This window comes from Equus asinus, chromosome 4 (assembly GCF_041296235.1).
Source record: "Equus asinus isolate D_3611 breed Donkey chromosome 4, EquAss-T2T_v2, whole genome shotgun sequence".
Taxonomy (NCBI): domain Eukaryota; kingdom Metazoa; phylum Chordata; class Mammalia; order Perissodactyla; family Equidae; genus Equus; species Equus asinus.
In genome coordinates, this window is record NC_091793.1 from 46,939,897 (window position 1) to 46,967,547 (window position 27,651).

The 27,651-nt window shown below is 34.7% G+C and overlaps 1 long non-coding RNA gene across 1 annotated transcript in view; it reads right to left on the minus strand.

Annotated features, from left to right (window-relative positions):
- LOC139045172 (uncharacterized) overlaps positions 1 to 26,883 on the minus strand; it is a 53,535-nt gene extending 26,652 nt beyond the window's left edge. The window contains exons 1-2 of the long non-coding RNA XR_011503060.1: positions 26,795 to 26,883; positions 6,827 to 6,952 (exon numbers count right to left, since the gene is read on the minus strand). This is a non-coding gene — a long non-coding RNA (uncharacterized lncRNA). The remainder of the gene's footprint in view (positions 1 to 6,826; positions 6,953 to 26,794) is intronic.
- Positions 26,884 to 27,651: the final 768 nt, after the last annotated feature.

The window sequence follows — 27,651 nt, forward strand, 5'->3', positions numbered from 1 at the left end:
TTTATCACGTTGTAGAAATATTATGCATCTTAATTTTTAAAATCTTTTGTAAATGTATTTATAGGTAAGGTCTTCCAAGGAAAAATATTTCTTGAGATCAAGATTTGTGAGTTTTTTTCTTTAAACATAAAATACTTCATAGATTTCATATACACATAGTAATTAGAAAATAATATTTAATCAGTATGGTTTTTGGAATTTTATGTAATATTTGAAACTTAAAAGAGAATGTATTTAATACCATGTAAATTATGAAGTAGAAATAGTAAAATGAATCCCTGGGGTCTGACTACCTAACACAAGCTAGTCATTCCAAGATAATGCTGTCCCTACCATCTTGCTCTCTTCTTATCTCATATACCTATTACCCCCAGAGGTCACATTTTCCTGGAGTTTGGCTTATTATTTCCTGGCCATTAACTCTTTGCTAAATACCTATTATTTGTTCCGCCACCATGTTTGAGAGAATGGCATATGAAAATGCTCTCTCCAAAGACCTAATCTTTTTCCATTTTGTGCCCTTGCTAACATATCTGTCTTAGTTTGCTCAGGTGATGTAACAAATTACCATAGGTTGTATGGCTTAAACAACAGAAATTTATTCCTGGTGGTTCTTGAGGCTAGGAAGTCAAAGATCAGGGTGCCAACATGGTTGGGTTATGGTGAAGGTCTTCTTCCTGCTTCACAGATGGCTGTGTCCTTGCACGGCAGAGAGCGAAGAATCAAGCTCTTTCTTGTCTCTTCTTACAAGGATGCTAATCCCATCACGAGAGCTCTACCTTCATGACCTAATTACCTCTCAAAGGCCCCATCTCCAAATACCATCACATTGGAGACTGAATTTCAACATATGAGTTTTGGGGGGATACATTCAGTCCATAACAGCACCTGAATTAACAAATTATTATAATTAAAAGTAATATAAATGTGCAATCATAATAATGTTGTGATTAAATGATTGGCTTTTGATCTTTACTAACCTTCACAAAAACTACATGAACCATACTGAAAATGTATAATTTTATCTCCAACTTAGAATTGATAGTGTTGATTATCAAAGATAAGTGATCTTTTCAAAGTCATGTTGCTAGGGGCATAGCCATGTTCAGGCCCCAACGTACCTGACTAATATCCTGGTGGTGAACAGTTAGTGGGTTCCTATTATTTGCCCAGAGTCATCATTAGCTTTTGCCAAGAAAGTTCTAAGGTATGTATTATTACTATCCTCAATTTTCTGTGGAGGAAACTGGGACTCAGAGAGGCTAAGTGATTCATCCATGATCACATAGCAAGAAAGTGGCAATGATGATATTTATGGGAAGGTCTGTGTGACTAAAATATCACTTAATTTTGTGACTCTTAAGCTATTTTGTCAAGTTTTTAAAATATATATATATCAAGCATAGATGTGATAAGATTTCAGTGAAGAAGGGCTCAAAATAGGTTAATGTGATAGGAAAAATTTTCCAAGGAGAAAGTATAAGATTTAAAGAAGCTGGAAAGAATAGAAGAAGAGAGGGTACCATAAGTGAAATAAAAAGATGAAAAGTAGCTCAACTAGGAACACAGAAATGAACAAATAATGAGCTGATAACTGAGTAGATTAGTTATCACCTTTACAACTCAGAAGCCATGACCTCAGTTATGACGGTTGATTGATTGTGAATAATTTTGCCCATTACTTGATTAGTTCTATGTATGTATCAGGAATCCGATCTTCATTCAGGTAAGCTATACAGTAGCATAACTACATGTGAAAACTGAACTCAAGCCATGATCATTGGCTCCCCTATTTCCCCAGACTTTTATTTCATAGGGACATAACAGTATTTTTAGCCTTCTGTGCTTGTACAAAAGTCACTGTAAACGTCTTCTTTAGAATCCAGCCAGCTGGATGGAGGGGTATTCTTCAAGCCCATTTTCTCTTCAGTTAGTCACTGGATCCTAACGTGGTCAGCACATCTCATAGAGGTGTTGTTTTATTCACAATCCAAGGTGGCAGTCTTGAGCCCGCAGTGGTATAAGCTGTACCATGAACTAAAGTTTTGTAAGTCACAGAAGTAGGAGGATAATACTATAAGCCATGGCAATAACAGAAGAAATAGAAAGGCAAAGAAGTGCGGGGATAAATATTCGGGAGAATGAAGACTGATACAAAGAAAGATTTAAAATGACCCAGTGAGTATTCTGAAAGTTAGAATAAAGGAAGTCATTATGTATAAGTAGGGTTGTGAAATAACCCAATTTCTGTGTTAGGAAGAACTTTTCTCATCAAAATCTTTTAGAGAGAGGAGATGTTAAAGTCTCAAGTTCTCTTTGTTTGCAAACTTTTGAAATGTATTCATTAATCAACCAATATTTAGTAAGTACCTAGTATATGTCAGACACTTCTATGCCTCAGTGAAAAGATAGATATGATTCTAGTACTTGAAAAGCCCATAATATAGTCAGAAAAACAGGAATTAAACAAATAATATAAGTTGAAGGAGTGTTATAAAAGAGATTCAAAATTGTTTGGGAATATAAAGTGAGGTGATATTTTCTCATTGGAAACTGATGAAACAAGCTCAATATTGAATATCTCATGATTCATTGCGATCATGCTTTTTGGAAACTCTGACAAAATCATTAGTTGTGTTTCTATTCCAAATATCGATTCACTCATTTTATCTAAGTAAGTTTGTAAGAGTCAATTACCATACGTGTAAAGCCAATGATATTTATAATGGCACTATTTATAAAAGTCATGCTCAAACTCAATGGTAAAGCATTTAGAAATCTCAGATATAAAACTATTGGGAATAATTGAAAAATGAAAAAGGAGAATTATAGTCTGATGGGGCAGGACAGAATATTTGGAATAATGGAAGCAGGAACAGAAAAAACAGGAGGGCTTTGAGCTTCATTTCCTTACTTATGAGGAGAAAAAGGCTTGAGGTGAGTGTGTGCAGAGGATAGAACATTGTATGAGAACACATGGAGAACTGATGTGAATGTGTGGATGTATTATTTCTGTGTATTCCAGAAATTCTTTATATTTTTCTGTATATAAAACCAAGGATAGCATTATATTATATTATGTGTTTATCAGTCACTGCCTAAATTGTTGGATTGTGAAGTCAAAAACCAAGTTCAACACATGTGCAGTTTTAAAAACCACATTCATAAAAACACATCCTAGTATGAGAGAGTTGAGAATAAAAGCAGAATCCCTTCTCAGCCTTTGTAGTTATGAGGCAAAGAGATTTTAATACCAAAGAGAGAATTAGATGTCCTTATGAAAAGGGCACAAGTTGTCAAATTATTTTTCCAGTGCTTCGCTAATCATAAGAGGCATTGATAAAACCTTGTGACCTAGTAATTAATCTGTACATCTGCCAAGAAAGGTCCACCATCAATTTTGAATCCAACTGATTTTTCGAAAAGCTTAGAGGATAGTACCCTCAATAAATTTTTACTGATATGGTAACCAATTAATAATTGATAATGTGAGCATGCTCAAAATTGTCTCAAGGGAGGTGAGAGAACGATATTAATAATTCATAAAATAATTTATAATAAGAATCAAAAAGTCAGGCTGTCATTCTCTTCTATGTACCCAGGATGGTCAGATGCAGTTGACTGTTGCTGTTATTGAACCTTTTGCCTGTCCAAATACAGCCAACAATTTAGACATGATTTGAAAACTGAAACACTGAGAGACATTTGATAACTGTTGGCGTGAGTAATTTGGGTATTCTTCCACACCTCCAGGTGGGAAAGTTATTGATGTTCTTACAGTAGATCTTGTTGGCAGGTACACTTGAGATTTCAACTTGGATTAAAAAAAAATCATTGACAGAATTAAGGAAATTAGGAAGGATAACACCAATGAAAATGAGTCAGCATTTCATTTCGTGAGTTTTAAAATCTAAGATTTGGAGAAAGAGTGCATAAGAGAATAAATTTCATAGTTTTACAGTGCACTTCCTTTTGTTTTAGCTGCCTAGCTGCCTTTGTTTTAGCTTTTTCTTCTTTATGATCATCCTTTCTTCCCCCTCTACCTTATAAATTAATACTGTATCTTCAAGGTGGAATAATAATTGCCTTCAGCATTATTGTTTATATACATTTGTTATCACTACTGGAGAGGTAGGTCTTATGCCCAGTTCACAGATAAGAAAACAGAAGCTCAGAGAATTTGAAAAGTTACCAAAGTCAGATAGCAAGTGGCAGAACCAGGACCAATTCAAATGATCCTCTCACCACACCCCTGCAAATCTTTCTTCAGCCACAGGTTTTCATTTCTTCTGTGAGTTATCTTATTTTTCCAATTAGTGTAAGAATTGACCTTTTGGCTTTGAATTCCTGTCACATTACTTTTACTGCACACAGTGTCCTCCTCCCAATCTCCTCCATGCCCCATCTTCGTCTTGCAGACTGGATAACTATATGCGCTAATGGAGGTAGACTTTCACTCACATGGTCCCAGCTGTGGGTTCCTTACTAAAAATTAGTAATTATAAAATTAATCATATTTGATGTTTCACGGAAGTGAGATTAATTATTTCTTTACTCTGCTAATTTTGGAAGAGAGACAATTTGAATATGGAATATCTTTCAATTTAAAGGCTACCTGAAACACATACAATGAACTTTGACACCTATGTGAATGTGTAAGAAAAGCATGAATATCAGCAACTCCATGGTTTGGACTTCATCTTCAAATCTTTGGAGAAAAAAGAACATATCAAATAAAGATGATTAAGTGTTCTTCAATTAGACAAATAGATCTTGTTGAGTTTCATTGCATAAGATTTTTTCTTTTTTATGTGACCAAAATGGTAAGAATAGGGAGAATAAATCTGATCATATATGATTTCATCAATGTCTTTCTACTTAGATGATTTACAGTGAATATATGTGTACGCTTGTGTGCGTGCGTTCGTGTGTGTGTGTGTTTGCCACATATTCTTAATCTGGTAGCAATAAAAAAAACAATTCTGTAACTTCCTTTTGAGAAACTCTCTGTCCAGATGCCTCACATGGGATTCCACCCTTAGGACAAGAAGGTGGGAGACTTAAGTCTGACCAAATGAAATCAAACGCTCTCTTGCACACAGTGATAACTAAGTGATAAGCTCCCAAATAAAACCATGGAGATACAATGGGATGCTTTCTGGGGCCACTGAGAGAGAACTAGAGACACTTCTCTGTTGGACTTAAACCTAAAAGGTTGGGGGGCTGAGAACAAAGCCAGTATAGTGTATTTAGAGCCAAGACATGTAGAGAAAATAAGTCCTGTTGACAGTATTTGAGGCTCTGGATCAAACTGCACCTGAAAACTTACAGCTGGACATTTCAGTTACATGAGGCAATAAAATTTGTTGTGTTGTTGTTTAAGCCAGTTTGAATTGCATTTCCTGTCATCTGCAAGGAATAATATTAACCAATACAAAACAGATGACTTGGATAGAGTGACCTAGCAAAACCCGGTTTATATTACCAGCTTTAAAACTCAGAATTTCTAAGAAAAGGAGTCGTGCTTTGCATAGAAAATGGAAAATAGTTTGGAGATGGGGGTATGTGGGAAGGAAAAGAGCTTAAAGAGTATTCACATCCGTACAGACATTGGGACATCAATAACAATAATACTTACAAAGCATATTACTATTTAAAATGACAAGCAAGTCAGATGTGGTCCCTCCAATAAGCCTCTCAAGGGGCTTATTGGAGCAAATAACAGTAAGCAATTTGACATGTGAGTAGAGTTTTGATGATTTAGGTAAGCATAGTTTTGATGAGTTGTAGGTGGGTTAAATTATGCAATGAAAACACTTGAAAAGCTTACCTGAAACATGGTAGTCAAGCTGCCACCAGAGGATTTGAGGAGTAAATTTAGGAGAACGGGGATGGGAGATGGTCATAAGGATAGGAGCTTGAGACAAGTATGGGGAAGACTATGTGCCAGGAAGGAAAGACCAGCTTTAAAGGGTTTAAAATCCCAGTGTAGCTGAGACGTAGAGGCGAAAAAGAAATGAAAGGACAACTTGACCTGCTGGACCAAAGAATCTATACAAGGATGTAAGGAAAGTCAGGAGGCTGCTGGTGGATAGAGAAGGAGAGGAGGAATCAAAGGCTAAGAGGTCCCAGTGAAATTGTAGACCTGGGGATGTAATAGAGAAAGCTCCATTAGAGTGGAAGGTGTGATATTGTGGTTCCAGAAAAGGAAAGTTTGTGGGAATGACCAAGTTCAAAGTATGGATAAGAAGATTAATTACCAAGATAAACAGGAAGGGAAGTTTCTTGATAATAATAAAGTTCAGGTCTCAGCAGTGTTAGAGGAGTCATCCACAATGATGCTCATACCACCCAGTTTGATGGTAGGAATTGGAATGTAACAAAGACAAGTCAACCAATGCCAAGTGATCAAAGAATTAGGAACATTTGTATATGACATATAGCAGGAGGCAAATAAAATATTGAGAGCTACTTATTCAACACAAAGTATTAAGCAAATGCTAACTATTTTATTTATGTACATTATTTTAATTAAGATTCACTTTATCTCTATCAAGTAGGTACTTGACGCTTTTGATTTTATAGATGAGGAAATTAAACTACAGAGCAGAGTGATTAACTAACTTGCCAAAAGTCGCATAGCCAGGATTTGAACTCATGAATTTTGACTCCAGAACACACTCCTAATACATATACTCCACATTAAAAGTAAACTGCATGAGTGTCAATAGAGGAAGTGACAGTGGGAAGACAAAAGATACTGACCAGGAGGACTTTTAGAGCTATGTTAGAAAAGAATGTAGGGAGAAAAAGGAGAGGTACTTACCAAGCAGTATGGAGATGCCAATAAGATAAAGGATGAATCATTTGATTTTGTTTGACACCTAAGACGTCTGGGACCAATAGTCTTGGGAAAGTTGTTACTTTTTCTTGTGTTTGGCAGATGTAGACCCTGTAGTGGACAGAGTGCAGGCTTGAGATAAGAAAAATGAATTTGAACTTTAGATTGCAAAATGGTTGCAATAATTTACCTCTGGATATCTACCCCCTTGGTAGTCTCTTCCCATTCTGACTATGTTCTTGGCCATGGGACAGTAACCAACGTGATCGCGAGTTGATTGAGCTAATGGGGCAAAACCAACAGGATTCAAGGAGAGACTTTAAAAGTGCTTGCTCATTAAGATTTTCTCCCTTTCATGGCTCTTGGGAACCTTGCAACAACCACCATGTGAAGAGCCGCTGCTAGTTTGCTAGGTGAAGAGAGCTATATGTCCCCTGTTTAATAATGAGTTTTTATTAATTTTCCGATGATTTTTCATTGACTTTCATGTAAAAAATTACCTACATAGTGGTAATTGTATGCACATTAAACTTAGAGAAGTTAGAAGTAACTACTTCAGCTTTTGACTTTAGGATAGGATGCGGAATTAATTTCATATTTCTTTAATGAGATAGAATATCTATTATTTATTTATTTATTTATTTGTTTGTTTATCTGTGAGGAAGATTGGCCCTGAGCTAACGTCTATTGCCAATATTCCTCTTTTTGCTTGAGGAAGATTGTCACTGAGCTAACATCTGTGCCAGTCTTCCTCTATTTTATGTGGGATACCTCCACAGCATGGCTTGATGAGCAATGTGTAGGTCTGCACCTGGGATCTGAACCTCTGAACCCTGGACTGTTGAAGCACAGTGCACTAACTTAACCACTACGCCACTAGGTTGGCCCCACTATTATTTTATTTTGACGGCAATATAAAAGTCCGTATTTGATTAAATCTTGTATATCACTCATTAAGCTAATCATAAATATTTTTAAATATATAAAGCTAGGTCATTCAGAATATTAATAAATCATTCAGGGAAGGTGCTAGCTCCATCTCTTGTGTTAATTTTACACTCTGAGATTTATTCACAGTATTTTACAATTTTTTAGACTATTTAACCTCATATTTTCAGAGGAGGAGGAGAAGTCAAAATGAACTGTTTTGTATCTTCTCCCAGCATGGAGCAGTAGGAACCAGAAGAAAGGTCCTGAAGAATAGTCAGAATGAGTGCTCAGTCAAATGCTTCATGAACCACTAAACTGGCTTAATCACTTTATGCTTTTAAAATATGGAAGTGTAAGAGATATAAAGATTTTTTTTCCCTCTTCTATAACTCACAGCACATTTGGACAACGATCATTGAAATACAATCAGAAGAAAAAGAACACAGTGGTGCCAAGGGAAATAGAATGACAAACTAAGAATAATTACAGAAAAGCACACATCATTACTCTAAAACTAGTTCAATTAAATAGACAGAGAAGTATGCCAACTATGAACAATTGGTATTATTTCACTTTGTGTTTTTCCTCTCCTTAATTTTCCTATAAAATGGAGACTGATCATATAAACAAGATACATTAGTCTTTCAGTATGTTTTCTATCCTCTGTTTAAAAATGAGCAATACAAATAAACATACAAACTAAAGCTAGCTTCTTATCTGCAATGCCCAGGGGTTAGTTCAGAGTAATCTTTATTCGTCTCCCAGATGTGTGAAATGTCACGTCTTTTGTTCCCTAAGTGTGTATTTTGTGGAACGTAAATCTCAGGATGTGCTCCAAGACCAAAAGATCGGGGGGGAACATGATTCCATCGTTCAATGCTACTCTTTTCTTGAATATTCACAGTTATATTAGCCCCCTGAAGATACCTAGAAATCTTTTGATTTGGTAAAGAAGCTTGTTTTGCTTTGTTAACCCAGTGTTTCTCAAACTTATTTCTCTTTATATTCTTTCCTAGATATCACTCTCTTCACAGACAGTATTACTTGGCAATAAAGTGGACCATGGGGTCAGAATGCCTGGGTTCAAATGTGGGCTCTGCTACATGCTAGACGCACCTTTTAGGACAAGTTACATACATAACATAGTTTTTAAAAAATGTTTAAAACAAAACTTTTTGTTTGTTTGTTTGTTTTTTACAGATTTATTTTTATTTTAAAGTAAAGAGAGATGGTTCCGAATGACACTACTACTTTATTTAGACACACACACGTGTGTGTGTATCTCTATCATCTATTTACCTTAGAATTTCACATTCATGTTACCAGAGCCTTTGGTCAAATGATCAAATTAATATTTTATGCTATAACTTTCTAGTTAACATTTATGTGAAAAAAATGGGGACAAATGATCTAGACCGATAAACTAAATTAAAATTAAAAATTTTGTTTCAGTGTGAAAAATGACTTGTGAAATTGTTCCAAAACTTTTTTTTTTACATTTTATTGAGATTATGATACTTTAAAATATTGTGAAATTTCAGTTGTACATTATTTGTCAGTGTTATGGTAGGTGCATCGCTTCACCATTTGTGCCCACCCTCCCACCCCCCTTTCCCCCCTGGTAACCACTAATCTGTTCTCTTTGTCCACATGTTTGGTTTCTACGTATGAGTGGAATCATACAAAGATTGTCTTTCTCCATCTGGTTTATCTCACTTAACATAACACCCTCAAGGGCCATTCATGTTGTTGTGAATGGGACAATTTTATCCTTTTTATGGCTAAGTAGTATTCCATTGTGCGTGTGTGTGTGTGTGTGTGTGTGTACATATATACAGTATCTTCTTTATCCAATCATCAGCTGATGGGCACTCAGGTTGCTTCCACGTCTTGGCTATTGTGAATAATGTTGCAATGAACATAGGGGTGCATGGGTCTTTTGAATTGCTGATTTAAAGTTCTTTGGATAGGGGGATGGCTGGGTCATGTGGTATTTCTATTTTTAATTTTTTGAAAAATCTCCATACTGTTTTTTCCATAGTGGCTGCACCAGTTTGTATTCCCACCAGCAGTGTATGAGAGTTCCTTTTTCTCCACAACCTCTCCAACATTTTTTATTTTTTGTTTTGGTTATTTTAGCCATTCTAACTGGTGTAAGGTGAAATCTTAGCATAGTTTTGATTTGAATTTCCCTGATAATCAGTGATTATGAGCATCTTTTCATGTGCCTGTTGGTCATCTGTATATCTTCTTTGGGAAAAGTGTCTGTTCATGTCCCTTGCTCATTGTTGAGTTGTGTGAGCTCTTTGTAGATTATGGAGATTAACCCTGTGTCGGATACATGATTTATAAATATTTTTCCCAGTTGGTGTATTGCTTTTTGTTAAACAGTGTTTTTAATTTTAAGAACAGTTTTAGGTTTACAGAAAAATTGTGAAGATGATACAGAGTTCTCATATACTCTGTTCTCAGTTTCCAGTTATTAACATTTCATATTAGTATGCCACATTTGTTAGAATTAATGAACAAATATTGACCCATTATTATTAACTAAAGCCCATACTTCAGTCAGATATCCTTCGCATTGAGCTAATGTCCTTTTTCTGTTTGAGCAGCCTATCCAGTTTACCACGTGACATTGAGTCATTATATTCCCTTAGGCTCCCCTTGACTTTGACAGTTTCTCAGACTTTCCTTGTTTTTGGTGACCTTTCTTGATGGTGTTAAAGAGTACTGGTTAGAAGTTTTAAGACTATCCCCCAAGTGGGATACGTCTAATGTTCATTTCATGATTAGATTGGGATTATGGGTTTTTAGGAGGAAGATGACTGAAATAAAATGCATTTTCATCACATAATATCAAGGGTACACACTATCAATATGACTTATCACTGTTGACATCGATTGATCACCTGACTTGAACTAGTCTGTACACTTCTGAAGGAAGTCACTATGTGCAGCCCACACTTAAGGAGTGAGGAGTTATGTTTCATGTACTCGAGAGCAGAGTATCTACATAAATTATTTGGGATTCTTCTGTACAGGAAATTTGTTTCTTCTCCTCCATATATTAATTTATCTAGTTGTTTTATTTATATCTACATAGACCCAAGAATATTTATTTTATTCTTTGGGTTATAAAACAATACTACCTTATTCATTTTATTGCTCAAATTGTTCAACCTTTGGCCATTGGAGGCTTGTTCAGTTGGTTTTTGCGTCCCTTTGACATACCCCCATCATTGTGGGCTTTTTTTCTTTGAGCACTTCCCTAATTTCTGACACAAGAGGCTCCAGGCTCAGCTTACATATTTTCTTCCTCAGTCCTAGAATTCCAAGGAACTAACGGTTCCCACCCTAACAGTGATAAAGGTGGCTCCCAACAAACACCATTTATTTACTTAATTGTTCACTTCCAGAATATGTGTACAGTGATATCAGAATTGTTAACCGGTACCCTTATGGAAAAAAATTTTGTCAGTGTAGTGCTTATATATGATTTCTTTTGCCTTTGGTCTTATAGAATCCTCCCCTTTCCAAAGTTACTTGGCTCAGCACATATTCCCTCTACACCCTTCTGTGTGGTTGTTTCATACATTCATAATGCAGTTAGATTCTTTTGTCATCTCCTGCATTCCATACTGTTATCCCCTGACCTCCTAAATATTTTTTAAAATTGGTGTACATTAAGGTTCACGCTTTGTGCTGTAAAGTAATGAGATTTGACAAATGCATAGTGTTATGTATCCACCATTACATTCTCAATATAGAATATATTCACTGCTCTAAAAATCCCCTTATGCTTTACCCTCCCTCATTCCCAAACATTTGACTATGATTGATCTTTTTACTGTCTCTATAATTTTTCCTTATTCACAATGCTATATAATTGGAATAAAATAATGTGTAGAATTTTAAGACTGACTTCTTTCACTTATCAATATGCATTTAAATAACACCTACTTTTTTTAATGGCTTGGTAGCTTATTTCTGTTTTTATACTGAAAAATATTCAATGCATGTATGTACCAGAGTTTGTTTATCATTTGCCTGTTAATAACATGCATCTTTTCTGAGCACAAAGGTATGAAACTAGAAATCAACTACAGGAAGAAAACCAGAAAAGCCACAAAAATGTGGAGATTAAACAAAATGCCACTGAACAATGACTGGGTCACTGAAGAAATCAAAGGAGAAATCAAAAAATTCCTGGAGACAAATGAAAATGAAAATACAACAGACCAAAATCTATGGGATACAGCAAAATGGGTTCTAACAGGCAAGTTTATAGCAATTCAGGCCTACCTCAACAAACAAAAAAAAATCCCAAATAAACAATTTAACAGTGCATCTAAAGGAACTGGAAAAAGAAGAACAAACAGATCCCAAAATCATAAGAAGGAAGGAAATAATAAAAATCAGAGCAGAAATAAATGAAATAGAGACTAAAAAAACAATGGACAGAATTAGTGAAACCAAGAGCTGGTTCTTTGGAAAGATAAACACAATCAAGAAACCCTTAGCTAGACTCACCAAGAAAAAAAGAGAGAAATCTCAACTAAATAAAATCAGAAATGAAAGAGGAGAAATTACAACGTACACCTCAGAAATGCAAAAGATAATAAGAGAATACTATGGAAAGTTATACGCCAACAAATTGGATAATCTAGAAGAAATGGGTAAATTCTTAGAAAGATACAACTTTCCAAAACCGGACCAAGAAGAAGTAGAGAATTTTAATAGACCAATCACCAGTAAGGAGATCGAAACAGCAATCAAAAACCTCCCCAAAAAATAAAAGTCCAAGAACAGATGGCTTCCTTCGTGAATTCTACCAAACATTCAGAGAAGATTTGATACCCATCATTCTCAAACTCTTCCAAAAAATTAAAGAGGAGGGGAGGCTTCCTAACTCATTCTATGAAGCAAACATTATCCTGATACCAAAACCAGACAAGGACAACAGAAAAAAGGAAAATTGTAGGCCAGTATCACTGATGAACATCAATGCAAAAATTCTCAACAAAAGACTAGCAAATCAAATACAACAATATATTAAAAAGATCATATATCATAAACAAGTGGGTTTCATTCCAGGGATGCAGCGATGGTTCAACATCCACAAATCTATCAGCGTGATACACCACGTTATCAAAATGAAGAATAAAAATCACATGATCATCTCAATAGATGCAGAGAAAGCATTTGACAAGATACAGCATCCATTTATGATAAAAACTTTAAAGAAAATGGGCACAGAAGGAAAATATCTCAACATAATAAAGGCCATATGTGACAAACCCACAGCAAATATTATTCTCAATGGAGAAAAACTGAAAGCTGTCCATCTAAGAACAAGAACCAGACAAAGATGCCCACTGTCACCACTCTTATTTAACATAGTATTGGAAGTCCTAGCCAGAGTAATCAGGCAAGAAAAAGAAATAAAAGGGATCCACATTGGAAAAGAAGAAGTGAACCTGTCACTCTTTGCAGATGACATGATTTTATATATAGAAAATCCTAAAGAATCCACTAGAAACCTTTTAGAAATAATAAATGAATAAATGAAAAGTCGCAGGATACAAAATCAACATACAAAAATCGGTTGCATTTCTATACACTAACATCGAAGTAGCAGAAAGAGTAATTAAGAATACAAGCCCCTTTACAATTACAGCAAAAACAATAACATACATAAGGAGCAAATTTAACCCAAGAGGTGAAAGATCTGTACACTGAAAACTATAAAACATTTTTGAAAGAAATCGAAGACACAAATAAATGGAAAGATATTCCATGCTCTTGGATTGGAGGAATTAACATAGTTAAAATGTCCATACTTCCTAAAGCAATCTATAGATTCAATGCAATCCCTATCAAAGTTCCAACAACATTTTTCACAGAGATGGAATAAAGAATCCTAAAATTTATATGGAACAACAGAAGACCCTGAATAGCAAAGGATTCCTGAGAAAAAAGAACAAAGCTGGAGATATCACACTCCCTGATTTCAAAATACACCACAAAGCCATAGTAACCAAAACAGCATGGTACTGGCACAAAAACAGACACAGAGAACAATGGAACAGAATCGAAAGCCCAGAAATAAACTCACACATTTATGGACAGCTAATATTCGACAAGGGAGCCAAGAGCATACAATGGAGAAAGGAGAGTCTCTTCAATAAATGGTGTTGCGAAAACTGGACAGCCACATGCAAAAGAATGAAAGTAGACCATTATCTTACACCATACACAAAAATCAACTCAAAATGAATTAAAGACTTGAACGTAAGACCCGAAACCATGAAACTTCTAGAAGAAAACTCAGGCAGTACGCTCTTTGACATTGGTCTTAGCAGTATATTTTCAAGTCCCATGTCTGACCGGGCAAGGGAAACAAAAGAAAAAATGAACAAATGTGACTACACCAAACTAAAATCTTCTGTACAGCAAAGGAAACCATCAACAAAACGAAAAGACAACCTAACAATTGAGAGAAGATATTTGCAAACCATATATCAGATAAGGGGTTAATATCCAAAATATACAAAGAACTCATACATCTTAACAACAAAAAAAACAACCACCTAATTATAAATGGGAAAAAGATCTGAACAGAGATTTCTCCAAAGAAGATATATGGATGGCCAACAGGCATATGAAAAGATGTTCAAAATCATTAGCTATCAGGGAAATGCAAATCAAAACTCCAATGAGATATCACCTTACTCCATTCAGAATGGCTATAATTAACAAGAGGGGAAACAACAAGTGATGGAGAGGGTGTGGAGACAAGGGAACCATGGTGCACAGCTGGTGGGAGTGCAAACTGGTGCAGCCACTATGGAAAGCAATATGGAGTATCCTCAGAAATTTAAGAATAGATCTACCATATGATTCAGCTATCCCACTGCTGGGTATTTATCCAAAGAACTTGAAAACACAAATTCATAAAGATACATGCACCCCTATGTTCATTGCAGCATTATTCACAATAGCCAAGACTTGGAAGCAACCTAGGTGCTCATGGAAGGATGAATGGATAAAGACTATATGGTATATATACTTAATGGAATACTACTCAGCCATAAGAAATGATGAAATCTGGCCATTTGTGACAACATGGATGGACCTTGAGGGCATTATGCTAAGTGAAATAAGTCAGAGGGAGAAAGTCAAATACCATATGATCTCACTCATAAGTAGAGGATAAAAACAATGATGGGCAAACACATAGCAACAGAGATTTGATTGGTGGTTACTATAGGGGAGGGAGGTGGGGAGGGGTCAAAGGGGGTGATTGGGCTCAAATGGGTGGTGATGGACTGTGATTGGTCTTTGTGTGGTGAACATGATGTAATCTACACAGAATTCGAAATATATTATGATGTACATCTGAAAACTATAGAATGTTATAATCCAATGTTACTGCAATAAAAAGAGAAGAAAAGATGATATGAAAAAGCAAAAAAAAGTGTTGAAAGAAAAATTAAAAAAAAGGGATGTCTTGCTTGTTTCCGATTTTTGGTGAATGTTATTAAAACCCTTTAAACATTTGTGTGCAGGATTTTGTGTGAACATATGTTTTCACATCAATTGGTGAAATAGTTATGAACATGATTGATGTATCATACAATGACTTTAGCTTTGTAAGAAAATACCAAACTGTCTTCCAAAATACCTGTACCTTTTTGCATTCCCCCAAAGCAATTAATAAGAGTTCCTATTGCTCTGCATCCTAGACAGCAACTGGTATTTTCAGTTTTTTGGATTTCAGCTATTCTAATAAGTGTGTAGTGGTATCTCATTGTTTTGATTTGCAACTCCCTAATGACAAATGAGGTTGAACATCTTTCTTTATGCTTATTTGTTATCTGTATATCTTTGGTGAAAAGCCTGCTCAGATTTTGCTCAGTTTTTTTAATGGGCTTGTTTGTTTACCTATTGTTGAATTTTAAGAGGTTTTTTTTTGCATATTTTAATACAAGTTCTTTATCATATATATGTTTTGCAAATGTTTTAATACAAGTCTGTGGTTTGCTTTTGATTCTCTTATGAATATTTTTCACAGAAGTTTTTAATTTTAATAAGGTCCAACTTACCAGTTTTTTCTTTCATGGATTGTTCTTTTGATGTATCTAAAAACTCATCTTAAAAGTTCTCATCATAAGAAAAAAAATTTTGTAACTATTTATGGTTAGGGATGTTAACTGGGCTTACTGTGGTGATTATTTCGCATTATTCACAAATATCAAATCATTATGCTGTACACCTGAAACTAATACATTGTACGTAAATTTTACCTCAATAAAAAAAGAGTTAAAAACTCATGACCAAATCCAAGATCTCCTAGACTTTCACGTAAAGTTGTTTTTCTGGAATTCTTTTATTTTATCTCTTACATTTAGGTCTATGATCCATTTTGAGTTAATTTTTGTGAAAGGTGTAAGATCTGTGTTTAGGTTCTTTTTGTGAAACATGGATATTAATTATTCCAGCTTCATTTGTTGAAAAGACTATCTTTTTTCCATTGAATTGCCTTTGCTCTCTCATCAAAACTGTTGACCATGTTTATTAAGGGGTGCAATAAATTATATGTATAGTAAATAGATGTTAGATCTTTAGCCAAAAGTTTTTATATTTCAAGTCCAGTGTATTTTTCCATTTTGTTCTATCAAAAGAGAATAGATCTCATATCTGTCATAAAATTTCTTATGCTTTATACACAATTTTATCATCTTCCCTTCTACTTCCTTCATATTATCTTTATGTCTCTCCCTTATTTATTTAAGTGAAAGAACCAATCACTGACATTATTAATTATTATTTACACAAATAATATGAGACTTCTCCAGCCACCAATGTTAATAGTATCTTCTATTCTGCACATCAGTTTGAGAGTAATCAGTGTGCCAGTTTTCTTCACTGTGTACTGCTTCCTTAAGTATAAAGAATAAATCTCTACTTTTTGCTCTTGTATGCTTTGCTGAAAATGAAGGATTATGGAACAGTGGAAAGAATGTAGGCTTTAAGTCAATTTTGGGCTCAAAAACAATTCAGTCAATTACTGGGTATGGCATCATTCTAATTTTTTTTACACTGAAGTTTAATTTTCCCATCTGCAAAATCACAATAGTTATATGTGACACTCGGAGATTTTATGGGAATATAAGAGAAATACATAAGTAAATGGGAGGTATCGTCACTGGTACAGAGTATGTGTCAAAAAGAGGGCAAAGAATACAACATTTATTACTATATGTCACGGATTTTATACTTTTTTTTTTTAAAGATTAGCATCTGAGCTAACATTTGTTGCCAATCTTATTTTCTGTGTTTTCTTCTTCTCCCCAAGCCCCTCAGTACATAGTTGTATATTCTAGTTATAGGTCCTTCTGTTTGCGCTAGGTGAGACGCTGCCTCAGCACGGTTTGATAAGCGGTGCCATATCTAGATCCAGGATCCAAACCAGCAAACCCTGGACCACTGAAGCAAAGTGCAAGAACTTAACCACTTGGCAACAGGGCCACCTCAGATTTTACATACATTTTTAATAACGACACCATAACAATCCACAGTTGTTCCAAGAATGATGGGAGGACCAACAGGTACACACGTAGGATAATACAGATTTATGAAAGAAGATGTACATCATGTAGATAGCTACATAGACTAGAGGACAGAGCAGGTTCTCACAGTGCTTCCCAGATTCCAATGGAAATGCCCTGATTTGGATGAAGGACCCTTAAGTATCTCTGTTTGCCATTCTCAAGGGGGTTTTTGGTTTTAATACCCTCTTCTATTCTCTCAAAGTTTGGCCACATGACTGCCTACCAGGTACCAGTAGCTGCTATGAACTCTGTTAGCCTGAGTGATAGTTACAAGAACTGGTGAAACATGGGTTCATGTTCCAGCCCCATTACACCCCTAAGGATCCAGGCCAAGGCACTTCTTGGTGTCTTTTCTTACAAACTTTACAAGTTTGAGGTATCCCCGTTGCAAGGTGAATAAACTGTGTCACAGAAGTTATGCTACTTCTCCAATAACAGTATAATTGAATTTTAAATTTAGTTTAATCTATCTCTGACGGCTTGTGTTTTCCACTACATTCTGGAAGATATTAAGTAATAACATCCTCTTCCCATTAGCATAGCTGGCTCATAAGAAATTTAAATTTACTTTTAAAGTTATCTTTCTTGAAAGATTGTTTTCAGTTAATGGGCTACAAATTGAAAACTATTGGGGTTTTTTATTTAATTTGGACAAATGAGAATATTAAGAACAACTGACTAGTTAGATTCCGTTGTATGTTGGTAAGCATATTGGTAACTTTCTTATTGTCTGAAAAATTCTTAAGAAATCTTTCAGATTTGTTTTCCGCTTTTATGAAAATAAGAACACTTAGAGCAGTCAAATGAAGTGATAGATGAACTGGTTTGAACTTCATGGAGTCTAATGCAATCTTGGAGAGAAAGGAATGGATGTTAATTATACGTTTAGAAAAGTGAGTACATCTTTAAAATATAAGTAAGTTGAATGCAGAAGAAGATTTCAGTATTCTTGAATTCTAGACTTTGAAAACATATGAGTTAAAACAGAGTCTTAGCCTATTTACTATAAAGACATATCTTGTAAAGATTGTAGTCTCTTATCCAATATTCCTTAGCATTTCAGAGAGATTTTGAAAAATGTTGGCCTTTTGGGACTAGTAAAGGTATGGCATTTTATATTCTGCAAAGCAATTTGGCCTTAAATTGAACCATTTATTTTGTCCTTGTTAAACGTCACAGTTGTCCTTTCCCTTGAGTTATTAGTTTTATCACCTACAAGTTCTTTTTGGGAAAAACTAGTGGATATCATAATGGACCAAAGTAGAGAACTGATTTAGTCTGAAGTCTGGACAACTAGTAATTGGAAACCAATAAAGTATCTTGGCCCTCAAAAGAGCTATTTAAATTTAAGATTCTGGACTTGTAAAGAACTGATTCTATTGAGTCATAATATGTATTGAAACAAGAAAACAGACTTCTCACTTCATCACACAGACCAAAACCCACTGAAGAAATTTTCTAGGACCATTGTTGTTAATATTCCTTCTTCCTTCAAAAATTTATAAAATCAGATTATTCTTCAGGAATAAAAGACTAATTATTCCCTGAAAGCAACATTATCTCTCCTCAATGATAGTCATAAACTACAACAATCTAGAATGCACTTACTGTGGTTTGTAGGACAAATCCATTAATCATGGCTTAACACATATTACATTTTTACATCTTCTTTCCTTTGGCCGGATCTTTGCTGTCTTTGAATGCGAATCTCTTAAATTTTTGTTGTGTAAATAAATTTATTGGATTATTTTTCATAGTGATTTTTGAGAAGAGAGTGAATAATAAATATTGGTCTCTAAGGGAGGAATAGAAAGGACTGAGGTGTGGACAGCCGTGGAAGACACAGAGAGGAAGAATCAAAATCCAGTATGTGTATACTTAATAGAGACTCTGAAGGAAAAAAATGAGTAGAAGGAAAAGGAGAAAAATCAACATAGACTGACACAATTTTCAATATGAAAGCTAGAATAAATGATCAAATTGCCTAGAAAATGTAGTGAAAGACATATTATTCATGAAAGATATTGTGTTGGACAACATGTGTTTGATACAGAGGATATCAGAAGCAGAGTTTGACCCTGAGGAGAAGTACTAGCAGAGATTATGAGAAGAGATCAGAGCTCTCAAATGACCATGGCAGAATCTAGAGCCAAGTGAAATCCTCGTAGGGAACTGAAGAGGGATTATATGCCAGCAATTTAGTCAAGAGATTGACTGCACCCCAGAGATATATAGAGAAGCTGCAACCCAGTGCTCCTAGCAGCGGAAGAAACTATGTTTAACTCACTTCTCATTGAATCCCACCAAATACTCAGGAGTGGAATGAGAAGTCTAGTTCCAAATCCCACCTTACACAAATGAGAGAGTAACCTCTAAAGTGCCATTAAGCAGTTCTCAGTGTTTCAGGTTCTGGCCGTGTGAGCTGAGGTAAATTGTGAAAGCTTTTAGCACACATGGCTGGCAGATAAAGAAAAGGTAAAGACTGAAAAAATCTCTGAGTCCTTATAAAATCTCTCCTTTATTTCTGGGAAACTACTAATCCTGTCAGGGTTTATATAACTCTCAGTATAGTAGACATGATGCAGAGAAACGGGCAGTTAAACTAGCCTGGGGAATGCATGAAAAGAAATGCCTTAAATTTAAATGGAAAACAATCTAAAATAGTCATCAGATTAGTTATGAAAAACAAAACGATAATAATAGCTGTAGAAAATAACCATATTGAATAGAAGCTTTTGAAAATATTCTACAGGAAAGATAATTTCATTTACTGAGATTATTTTAAGTATATAAAGGATAGACATTAGACTTTTTAAATTTTTCTCAATTTTCAAAGTACTCACAAATATATTTTCCTCCATTCAGGCTGCCAACATATGTTAAATACTCTTTAGCAAAATAACAGATTATATATATTCGAAAAAATTTACACATCTTGAAGAGAAAAATGATATAGGTGTCTACTTAGATTTCAAATCAGAGAAAACAATGAATAACATGAAATGAAAATATAAAAATCACAGATTTTGTGCGTTAATATAAAGGAATTGATTGGGAATTTGTTGAATCTTTAAAAATCTCTGAATGCTCTGAAGAGAGTGGAATTTAACAAAAAGATTCAGAATTTGGAATTGGGCAGCTGTATGACCTTTGCTGAATTGCTTATTATCTTGATCACTCACTTTCGTCTTTAGTATAAATGAGGAAAACATCTCTATCTAAATATTTTGAATATTAAAAGAGATAATATAACGGATACTGGGAACTGCGTGAACTCTGTTCATGAATATAACAAGGATGCTTCATCTGTAGCCGTTGGATAGGGCCTCCCAGATGTGTAGTTGCATAAGAACCTTCACAGGATAGATATCATCCTGTAGGAAGAGAAAGGCATGTAAATTTTGTCTACTAATAATGCTTGCCTGGTTGCAGAGCAATGAGAGTGAAGGATACACTGAAAGTTGGTTGTATCTCCCCTTAAATTAGAATATTGTTTCCTGTGCACTCTACATGGTCCCAGAGAAGGAAATCAGCTGCGAGTTGTCTGTTAAATAGAGACTTCCCAAAAGGATTCCCTGGGGTGACATCAGGACTCCAACGAAGAAGTGACCTAGAAGAAGCCAGAGCAATAGAGAGCACTCAAAAAGTTACTGGCAGGAAGAGGCAAAGGCACAGTCTGTGTTAAGCAAACTGTGGTAGAAGATGCCAAGATGCTAAGAGGTAAGGCTCTGAGGACTTTCCAACAGCCCCTGTAGAGGAGATGGTGGATTGGCACTCCTGTACTGTATGCCTCCCTGTAATATCGAGGCTGAAAAGCTCAAATTTACACTTTCTAGACTCTTTTATGACTTGGTTGCAGATAAAATTTAGATTTGGCCAACCACATGTATCTGTGTGAGATATGGAAGGTGAAAGTTGGGTGGAGCTCAAACTTCCGCTGCTTCTGTGGTTTCTACTGACATGCACGATTGCAGAAGCCATTGTTTTTCTGTATTAATATTAGCAAAGTTTCAATCACTAATTTAGGGACATCAAGAGGGAAGACATGGACATCAACTTTGCTGATGTCACCTACTTTTGGAGCACACATAGTTTTCTGAATGTGATAGGCTTCTGATATCATGGTTCCTCATTGAAGCCACAACAGTGCCAATATTCTCTGAAGTACAAATAAAGCAGTGATAATCTGGTGTCCTGCTTCTGTGATTTATGGCTTTGGGAAACATTCCTAAAAGCTACTCTAAGAGTTTGCTCTTTCTTTTGCTCCCTTTTTCCTGATGTAACATTTGATACCAGAAGTGGTCACAGGCAATAGGCCCTCCAGGACACGGCAGTCTGAGACTGGTTATCTTTCTGGCTGAGTTTGAAGTGCTGATGTCCTCAGGAATGTCAGAAAATGGAGATTGGTATTTTTATAGTACATTATGGCAAAACAGTTACTTTAGTTTGTGATGCTGAAATAAAATGCCTATTGATGACAAGTTTTTGGTAGACTGAGAGTGTTCTACAACAGATTGCAAATTATCATTACAATAATCTGACTACTTCTAACTGAGCTGTAGAATTTAACCATTAAAAAGAACAATTCCAGGGGCCAGCCCGGTGGTGCAGGAGTTAAGTTTGCACGTTCCGCTTCAGCGGCCCGGGGTTCACCAGTTCAGATCCTGGGTGTGGGCATGGCACCCCTTGGCAAGCCATGCTGTGGTAGGCGTCCCACATATAAAATAGAGGGAGGTGGGTACGGATGTTAGCTCAGGGCCAGTCTTCCTCACAAAAAAATAAAAGAAAAGAAAAAGAAAACTGAGGGCGCTTCTGTGACTGCCCTTATTCTTATCTCTGGTCATAGGAGTCAACAGATTAACACAGATTTGCCTTGTCTGTTAAGTGAGAATTAGGACTTTGGGAAAGAGAGGGGCACAATATCATTTCTGTGTTATTCCTAATTGTAAGGAAATATCACACAAATCCAAAGTGAGGAGAATTCTACAAAATAACTGGCTTTCACTCTTCTAAAATGCCAACTTCATGAGAGACAATGACTGATGAACTGTTCCTGATTTAAGGAGGCTGTAGTGGCAGGAAAGCTAAAGGCAATGTGTGATCCTCTTTGGACCATGGTCAGCACAGAAAATTATCTTATTTATAAAGGGCATTACTGGGAAGACTGGCAAAGTGTTTATGATCTATGAACTGGATAATTAGATTAAAGTTTATAAATTAATAAATGTTTATATTAATTGTATTTAGATTAAATTAGGTTAGATTTTGTGATTTTCATTATTATACTAGAGTTATGTGTGAAAATGTTCTTGTTCTTAGGAAACTTACACTGAATTTTTAGGAATAACATAGCATGTACATCTGCAATTTATCCTAAAGTCATTCAGAAAAATCTTATGCAGATATAGATATGCAGATATCAGTGTATGCTCAGATTGGAATGGCAATTAATATAAAAGAGATAAATCTAGCAAGTGATTGGCATTTGCTGAATAGAATTCCTTATTTTCATTACACATTTATGCTGGCTTCAATACCAAATATTTATGTAATATTTTTGTCTATTTAGTCATTCGAGAACTCACAATATGTCATCTAGTGCCAATAAAATTGACCATTATGCTCTTTAACAGTAAATTAATATACTACATTTTTAGATAACCAATAGAAGTAGTTATATTTTGGGCTGAATAATTTTAATAATATTCCTAGGAATAAATAAATTTAGTCCAAAATGTCTAATAATCATGCCACAAATTAATGAAAGAAGAAAATAGGAATATAAATTTTAAAAAGTTCACAGCATTACACTAGAAAAAAATATTTCCTTTATTTATCTTTAGTGTTTGAAAAACTAGGCTGGATCATTGAAACTTTTGTTAATCTGTATTTTTATAATTTCAATCCATGTGGGATAAATCATTCTACAACCCTTTATTTTATTTAAAAATTTTCTAATCATAATATCATGGTTATAGTACATTATCATTGAATGTGTTAAGTGCATAATTGTGAAAATAGTGAATATATAGTATATAAAATATGCCGACCATATTTTGGAAATGCAGCAAGTTGGTTTCTATTAAATTAAAATATTTCGAATACAAGAACAGACCATGAAAGATGCAGGGGACGATATTATTGGCATGGGGCAGAAAATAGTGTCTTACGTAAAATCATTGTGCCTTAGAATAATTCCTTATTAATTTTCTAAATTAACAATTCTACCAACATAGAAACACAGGAATGAAAAGAGGTACAAAGAAATCATGATGCTAATCATTTATGCATTTGACTTCCAAGTATCATTGAACCATTTCTCACAATTTGAATGTGATTTTAATTTCATGGATACTAAAATTTTTATGCCACGTGTTGCAGTATCTCTTTGAAAAAAAAAATGCTCAGGCAAATATTCCTCCAAATCTCAAAAAAGTAAATTGGTTAACGAAGGTCATTTCAATGCTTTTGGCATTCAAGTAAAATAACTTGAAAAGAAAAGAAGAAACATAATATTTAGCTTTGTATGTTATGAATAAAGTTTTTACATTGGAATTTTTAAGGCAAAAAAATTCAATAAGTAGACTTTTTCCCCAATGTATTAAAGACTGCTAAAAATCATTAAGGATAATAACAAAGGGGTGTCCATAGATTATAAAAGGCTAGAGAAACATAAATAAAATCATGTAGTAATGAACTCTGTAGTCTTTTTCATTCCAGTGAGGCTAGATATTAAAGCTCTAACAAGAAATGTCAAATTTAAGAAAAACAGATACACACTGTTTGTTTTATTTTCCAATACTGAGTATATCTGAAACCACATCTCTTTCTTCTTTCTTACTCTGCTTCTAAATGTCATTTTAAATAAAATAACACACACATTTGCCTGCCCTGTCTCTCCTCCCTTTTTGAGTCTCGGCTATAAAACATATCATTTTGTGAAAAACATATTCTCCATAGATGAAGCTTCCTGAATGGTTCTTTCATTATTTCTAAAGGGTATATATATATTAGCCTGAGCCTTATAATTTACAGCCTTATTCTTCTTTGCAAAATGTCCTGAAAATGTGGTGACAAATATAACAATTTCCTGTGAAGCATTAGGGAAAGTATCAAGGGAATTTTAGGTTTCTTCTTTACAAATAATATACACATGATTTCCATACAATGGAAGTTTGATGATTAGGTACACTGAGGACAAAAAAAACGTTCTTGTATCTTAGATTTAAAATGAGCTTTGGAATTAGGAATACTATGTAGATTTTTATAATTAAAAGAAAGTCATGCCACCCTCATTGCCCTGTTTTCTTTATTTCCCTAGCTGTTAAGGCTATGATGCGAATGCATGCGGATGCGTGCTTATATATGTGTATGTATGAGTACCTAAGTGAGTATGTACATGTATATATGTAAATGTACAAGTAAACACAAATGCATATGCATGTGTCTGTGTCTGTGTAGTTCCTCTCCAATAAAAACAACTTACTTCTTTCTGAAGACAAGGTGGGTGTTTCTTACTTTGGTTGATTCAGTCCGTTTACCTGGAAAGCCCTTCTTCTCCATCATTCTCCATCCTTGGAAACATATTGCTTTGGGGTTCCTAATCTAATAATGGCATGTGATAGAGCTGTTCTTACCTATCTTATCTTGTTGCTATATGTTGCTGCCTTGAAGTTAAGAACTTGATTTCTTCCATCTTATTTACCGCAGTGTCTCATAATTGGTAGTTGCTCAAAAACTGTTTGCTACACGGGTGAGTGAGTTTTGCCCACATCATCTAAAGTGCCTTATTTTCTTTATCATCAGGGCTAGAAAACAGGTTTGTAGTTTGACGCAATGTTCCCACAGATGTTGTGAGGCAAGTGCTCAATAAAGCCCCCTCAGAAGGAAGATTTATAACTGTTTTTCATTTCTTCTGCTGCTGTAGTGGATTAGTTGGGAAGGCATATAATATAGCTTGAAGCAGTGTGAGACCCTAGAGTATCATAACGAAGAGTTTGAGCTTCATCTCCGTTTTTTTATGAGCAAAATAAAATAATATGTCTACCTCATAGGTTTTATAAAAGAAAAATGAAATGATGCATGTAAAACATTTAGCACAGGACAAGAATGTAATAAGCAGGCAACAATACCAGAATAATAATAAAGAACTTTGTTTCTTAATGAATAAAGAAACTTTATTCTAGGCAAAAGAATCTGAGAATTGCTTCTGCAACATCCCTTATAATTAGAGTGACTTATGGCTCCCTTTGTCTTGGACTGTATGGTTTACTCATATTGTTGCTGGATAATTACTAATAGTATTCTTTTTTACTCTCAAGAAGTTTTCAAGCCCTCTTTGTATTTAAAAGTATTATTAAGCCATCTACAAATTATAGAACTGGCAAATTCCTGTAATTCAAATAAGCAAAGCATTACTGCTTTCTTTTTCCCTCTCTATAGGAAGAAAATAAACAAAGTTTTATGTTATGCCATAGGAAAATATCTTGCTATGTTTCAGGAATAATTATACTCCTCTATGTTTCTTAAAAAGTAATTTTTAAAAAATGTGCATGCCTCTTTGTTTTAATGTTGAAAATTGCATCCTTTCACTACATGTTTTGCTTATTCCAAAATTGAAACAAAAGTATTTTGTACTTAACATCTTTGAGGCTTGATTTTTCAGAAACATTAGATAGTAAAAAAAAAAAACCGATGAAAACAAATAAAAGCATAATCAAACAAACAAGAATATAACTACCTAAGAAATGTCCAAAAAAAAGACTCACGTGTCTAGAAAATGATACCTAAGATGAGCAGGAGTACAACATGTACATTAATCATTTTTTAAAATGAAGCTCGACAAAGTATATATTTTTTAAAATTTACTCATGACTCCTCTTAAACATCTTACGAAGATATAAAAGTGTATATTTATATATTTAATCAATAATTATCATAAGTATCTTCTCTACGTGAAATCAGGCATTTATGAAACAGCTCAGAAAATCTAGAACTCAATGACTGTACAGATAGGAAGACCACTTCCAAAAAGTAAGTCTGCCTTCGACTGGAAATGGACTGGGCTTTATATTTTAGGTTTCTTATTAGATTCTTTGTTTCTTTGCCTCTCCCGTTAATCCCAACCAGTGATCACAACATTTGCCCATCTGCGCCTGCAAAATCTAGCATCAAGAAAAAAGAAATAAAGTTGAATAGATGGTTTCTATATGGGCATTCCTTTGACTTTGATGGTAAAATATTAATGCCTTATACTGGGCTATCTGCACACTTGGTCTTTACTAAGCGATATTGCTTTTAAAGTTAACAATTAGCCCAAAGTAATTATTTCCCACTCTGTTTTTCTATACTCTACACATTTGGAGTAAAAAACCTCTAGTGTATCCAGAGAAAGGAAGAATTTTACCTGTGAAATTGGAGAATTGCCTAGAAGGCAGACTCAAGCTGAGACTCCCAGAAAAAGCTCACTTGTTTAGTGGTAGATATTTCTGTAACTAAGCCTTTTCCTTACACTGCTTGATTTTTGTTTTTGCTTTAGTTGGTTGTGTTCGTGGACATGAAATGAATATTTGCTTGGTTAGAAATCATCTTATTTTTAAAATGCTGTGTTATGATTGCCTAATAATCCTTCACACATTGTATGGATTAAGAAAAAATTTGCTTTCTTACTTACACTGAGCGAATACATGTGTTTCTCATGTCAAGAATGGAGAACGTTGGTAATTACAGAGCATCTTTGAACTTCATCGTAGAGCACAATCCAAATGACATTCATATTGGGGATCTTATAATAACAAGGAGCATAAGATAGAAGCAGGTGGTAGGAGAGAGTTACCAAAAGGAGAGCAGAGAGAAGCCGAAGCCAAGCCACTTTTCCACATTGTGACTCTGGTAGTGGGATATTGTTGGGTAATGAGGACAGAGTTTCCATGGTTGGCTTCTGTCCGTGGATTTAAAACTATCCAACAGTAAGATCATTTTTACATCAAAAATCTTACATGCAAAATTTATATTTATAATAAAAACAGAATTCCTATGAAACTATATTTATCATACACTGTAAAAAGACACTGTTTGTTCACCTTCCTGGCTTTCAGAAACCTATATAGGAATCTGCCAACCCCAGAAAATAAATTATGATATATGTAAGTCAGTATTCTCCAAGCTATGGAATATGACCAAATCACGAGTCACAAAATCAATTTAGTAGGTCAGAACCAATTTAGACTGTAAAGAAGATATCAGTGTCTTTTTACAGTGTAT